A 5,723-nucleotide genomic window follows, 5' to 3' on the forward strand; every position below is an offset into this window, starting at 1 on the left:
AAACATTTTTTAATAAAAAGTTGAAAAAATTTGTTTTTGAAAATTTAAAATTTTCTTTTAAATTTTGAGAAAAAAATTTTTTTTGAAAAAGTTTAGAAAAAATGTTTTTTTTAAAAAAAATGTTTAAAATTTTTTTTGAAAAATGTTAAAAAAAAATTTAAAAACTAAAAAAAAACATTTTTTTAAAAAAAAGTTGATAATTTAGAAAAAACATTTTTTGACAAATGTTTTGGAAGAACATTTTTTTGGACAATGTTTAGACATTTTTTTTGAAAATGTTAAAAAAAATTTTAAAAACTTTAAAAAAACATTTTTTTAAAAAAAAGTTGAAAAACATTTTTTTTTTATTTTCTTTTAAATTCTGAGAATTTTTTTTTTTAAATGTTTAAAAATTTTTTTGAAAAATGTTAAAAAAAATTTGAAAATCTTTAGAAAAAACATTTTTTTTTAAAAAAGTTGAAAAACTTTTTTTTTTAACATTTTCTTCTAAATTTTGAGAAAGATTTTTTTTTGAAAAAGTTTAGAAAAAATGTTTTTTTTTAAAAAAATGTTTAACAATTTTTCAATTTTTTTAAAGCATATGCACTGAAAACTAAAGAAACTAGAGATTAGTTCAACAGTTTATTAATTAATGAAGTAAATAACAAAGAACACTAATAAGATGAATATAAGATGAATATAACCTCAACAGTACAACATGTAGAAAAATATGAAATAACACAGTGAACTAGTTAATAGTCCTGAGTGTTTTTTTCAGAAATGTAACCCTTTGGAATAATGAAGATGCCTTAAAATGTAAACATTATCATTTTCTAGTTATGATGCTACATACGCCGTTAACATCATTGCGACACAATACAATACATTGTTATAAAAATTAGCTGCACTGAATACTGTGATCAAAAGTTTTTTGCAAACAACAAACAGCACACTCCTAATGGTCAATACGTACAACAGTAAACCCAACATATTAACATATAAACAAACAACAAAGCAAATAAAATAAATATAGAAAAGCATTTAACATCTTGAAGATCAGTCCCCAGCTTTTTTCAGCATTCATCATACGGCTGTTGCATTGCAGTTTTAGAAAAATATTTTCTGTCGGTGATCTCTTACCTTGAGTCCAGCACTGAGATTAAATCCATCTTTCGCCTCTGAGTTTAAAGGCATTGTGTCTTTTGGTAGACAAAATGAAAGAGGCGTTCGTAATTGTTATACTCCTCTTAGAATGTTGCTCGTACCGTGCCATGGCTGCAAAGAATTGATGCGAGTGGTTGCTGCTTTGGGTGTGAGTGATCTGTAAAAACAAACATAACAAAGACATAAATATTTATTTCAAAATAAATAAGAAGTCTTGTTTGTTGTCAGTTTTAACTTCGATGAGCTGAAGAGCTAATGTTAGGACTTAAATATCCACAGTACACTTTATTTTATAAAGAAAATTTATTAAAAGTATATTTTTCTTATTATTTAATCACATTGTGAACCCACTCTTCACATGAGCCAGTTGACCGTGTAGAGATGGACTGACCTCAACACCTTGCTGGAAAGTGAGAGTTGTGATGTAAGAGCCAGTGTGATTCATCCTCCTCAGATGGAGACACTTACTCACCAGAGGCATGTGTGGCTTTACATACACTGGAGTGTGTGTGTCACATGCCGCAAGCAGTTGTGTGGAAATAAGACATAGTACAGTCGTCGCAGGTCAAAGGTCGAAGAACGTGTTGTGAGATTTTCCGACTATTGTTGTCGCTGCTGTGTCTGCATTCAAGGAGCTTTTGGCATGATGTCACTTTATAAAAATAAAAACAACAATAATATCTATTATTATTATTATTATTATATTAGTATGTTAATATAGAGAACACTATTAGCCAAGAATAACAGGAACTCCAACAAGGAATTCTATTTCAATATGCATAACACACGCATAAAAAAAAATACAAAAGCTAAAATCACCAACACAAAAAGTTTGCATGTGTCGACAAGTTTGTAAAAACAATTAGGACAACTTTATAAGTATTATTAATTATCATTTATCAGAGAATAAGAAGGTTTTATGATAAAACCAGCCACAAAAATGGACTCTGCTTTGATACTGTGAATTTAACAGGGTTCTGAAGTTTACGTTGACAAAACATTAGGCCAAGCACTGCAGTACAGTGTTATTATTACACAGTGAGACTAAATCATATAAATATATGAAGTATTTACATTAAAACATAACAGGTTTTTCTACACTACGACAAATGTTGGTGAGTTTAATGAATTTTAAGGTGGTCTTAAAATTCAGCATCACTGTGTAATTCCGTTGGTTCACGGCGTTAACTCACAGCCCTACGACTAAACTGTCCAAACTGTTCTCAGAATCAGTCACAGGTTCTCACACGGAGACACAGACACACAAACATGTGCGTAACTCTGTGATGTCACAGCCTCTTATGTAACCCTCCTTGAACCCTGGTCGAGGGATCGAACAGATAAGGAGCCACAACCAGCAGCGGGAATAAAGTGGTAGCTGATCAGAGGGAGAATTTATGATGACCATAAACCTGAACAAACTGTGCTCTGACCCTCAGAGCTCCATTTCATTTCACGCAGACTATAATTCAGCTGTGGTAATAAAGCTCCGACTTTAGTCTCTCTGATTTAATGTAGTGGAAACACCATTAAATGACAAACCTATATATATATATATATATATATAGGCCTTTAGGTCTTCAACTTCCTAACTGTCTGAACCTAGTTTAAAGTCCAAAATTTATCATTTTTGTGGTGTCTGATTTTCTACATGTTTCTAATCAAATTAGAGCATTTTGAGAATTTTTTTTAGAATTTTTTTTTTCAGAAATTTTCAGTAAGATCCTAATTTCATGTCGTGTGACTCACGTTGTTAGAAAATTATGACATTTAAAAAAAAAAAAGTTTTTCAAAATTGTATGTTTTTTGCATGTTCTTATCAAATTAGAGCATTTTAAAATTTGTTTGTCAAATTTTTATTTTTCTGCATGTTTCTCGAAAACTAGAGCAAATGTCTGATTTTGAGTCAACTCAAACAGGTCAAGTTAAACTTTGACCTGCGTTAGATTTTAACTCATCACCTCTTAAAATCTTCAAAGGTTAATAATGCACACGTCTAATCAAACTGGAACAGAAAGCTGTCAATAATGTTGCAGCATTGCAAAAAGTTTAGATCTAACTCTATCAGAATTTTTATCCATGGCCAAAAGTTTTGAAAGGAACGTACTCATGTTTAGTCCATTGGCGAGGAGGAGCAGGAGGAGGAGGAGCAGCAGTAGGAGGAGCAGGAGGAGCAGTAGGAGCAGCAGCAGCAGTAGGAGGAGGAGGAGGAGCAGGAGGAGGAGCAGGAGCAGGAGGCGACCTGGTGAGAAAACAAAGAAAGAATTCTCAGGTTAAAAAAAAAAATCACAAAAAACAATTTGGCATTTAGTGTAAAAGAGTGGGGCCCAAAGCTTGGGGCGTGGCCTTCCAGAGGGCACAGAGCTCTGGTGGGGGGTGAGGACATACTAAAGCACATTAATAAAAATTTCAATATTTGTAAAATTGTTGAATGAGGTTGAGAAGTTTTATAGGAATGACTGTGTGCTGTGACAGGAACAGTACCAGCGAGACTCCCCTGAGGTGGAGGTAGTTTATATACGAAATCATAAAGTTACTCCACTCACTGGGTTGGAAAAACAAGGAGCATGAATCTCAGGGCAGGAACACTGAAGCATGAGCCCAACACGAACCACTTTTTGGGAAAAATAATGTGGGGAGAAATGGGAGAAATGTAGAGAAATAATCTCTGTATTTTTCATTTATACTTTTTTTGTTTTTTGTTTCATAGAGACAAGCACCGTAGCTGTGATGTCCAATAAAAATCTTATCATATCTTTGTCAATCGTTGGCATTTTACAAATGTAGCTACTTCCTAGCAGTCAGACCGGTGTGTGACATATTTTATCTGCAGCACAGCCATACAGCCTGCAGTGCTAAAACTAACTCAGAGAGAGCGACGGGCCGGGAAATCTGTGAGTCCACGGTTTGTCGACCGTGGTCATCTGAACTATGTCTAACGACAGGACAGTTCATGACAGTTAGCTCTACTTCAGAGCTGCGTTTCTACAGCGCTGCTAACGTCTGCTGCCGTTCCGTGTACTGTACGTCAGGCGGTTCCCACAGTCTGCGTGCCGAGACAGGTCCACAATCCACAGCTGTGACACCAGACACGTCCTCCTGCAACTGTACACCTCCGTGAACCTGCATTCTAGAGACGCTTCTCTAGTCATATCTTTTCTAAGTTTCCTCATGCAGTATTCTTCACACTCTATTTCAGCCTTTTTTACTTTGTTAAATTCAACCAAAGTCAAACAACCACACAACAAGTCCGACGACTTCTCTCCGCTTTGTTTAACTCCAGTATCTGTGTTTACACGTGGAGAGGGAACATGTCATGAACCTTCGCAGGGTTACATAACGTCGTCCCACTGAACGCAGCTGCTCAGCACAGATGTTTCCCATTCACTGTGGATTGAGTGGCAGCTGGTGTTGTTGTACTGCCTCTCCAGTCTGCTCCTGGCACGTAGTATCAGCCAATCAGATCGCACTATACAAATGAATTATTACAAGGACGCAGTAACTACTGTAGACTCCAACCCTTGTGCAGTTGTTCTCAACCTTTTTCCACTGATGTTCTGTGAAATATCTGATCATCTAACCCCCCCGCCACTCCCATATCCCCCTCCCAAACTTCCCCTCACATGGGTTAAGTTTTTCTGCTTGTATCTCAGTTTAATAAATCAAACATTGAGCAATTGTTGATGGTAGCAATGCTATAAACTCACGCACCCCCAAAGGTATGCATACCCCCATTTGAGAACCATTTAGTGCAATAGGGAAAGGGGTCAGAAAAGGTTAAATTCTCAATGAGTTTTTTTTTTTTTTTTTTTGTCCATCAATGTGCAGCTATTAACTGCAGCTATGACAGTTAGCGTCTTTGGCATTTCTGGCTACCAGCAGCTATGCTATTAGATACAGTATCTGCCATAGCTACCATTGCTACGTGCAGAAAACAACAGTCTCTCTTCGGAGCTAGACATAAATAACTGCCCAGTGGCCGTGGAGGAATATTTGAAGAAAACATGATCCGATTGGCTGCCTCTGACGCTGCCGTCTGCCGTGTAACATTTCTGAATTCTAGCTCTTGTACTTAGCTAAAGCAAACTGAAACCATGGATCCACAGTGTGCTCTGACAGAACTGGTTTACTTTGAGATTCATCGTGTGTCAGTTTACGTCTCCACGATGTCGAAGACATTTCCACTTTAAGCCGTTGGGACGAGTCTTTTCTACGAAAACACTTCGACGTAATAATCCAGAATCATCTCTAATCCCTGCTCTGATTCTTTACTCTCAGCTCAGTCCATCGTGGTGTTAAAAAGGTTTCAGTTCTACAGTTTACACAATCTCAGTAAATGTAACGAAACATCATTTATTCTATTCCTAAAGTGAGAGTTATGTATCAATAAAATCCACATCAAGGACTGACGTGGGGCGGAGGAATGTAAACTATGTCTGAGGGACAGAGTGAAGCGCCAGTTATTTTAGTCCTTACTAGAAGTAGGTTCTGTATCAACTCCCAGACAAGTTGTTATTTCATTAAATGGCGTCCAGACGTCGACGGTAGGTCACTGTTCCAGTTACGGTCAACAGGACGGC

At 36.2% G+C, this 5,723-nt stretch overlaps 1 long non-coding RNA gene across 1 annotated transcript; it reads right to left on the bottom strand.

Annotated features, from left to right (window-relative positions):
• Nucleotides 1–602: 602 nt before the first annotated feature.
• Nucleotides 603–3,363, bottom strand: LOC103385923 (uncharacterized). Its single transcript, XR_522278.3, has 3 exons — nt 3,251–3,363; nt 1,616–1,795; nt 603–1,300 (listed from the first exon to the last, which is right to left on the bottom strand). It is a non-coding gene; the product is annotated as an uncharacterized LOC103385923 (long non-coding RNA).
• Between the last annotated feature and the right edge of the window lie 2,360 nt (nt 3,364–5,723).

Source organism: Cynoglossus semilaevis, chromosome 11 (assembly GCF_000523025.1).
Source record: "Cynoglossus semilaevis isolate Cse_v1.0 chromosome 11, Cse_v1.0, whole genome shotgun sequence".
In the NCBI taxonomy this organism is placed as follows: Eukaryota; Metazoa; Chordata; class Actinopteri; order Pleuronectiformes; family Cynoglossidae; genus Cynoglossus; species Cynoglossus semilaevis.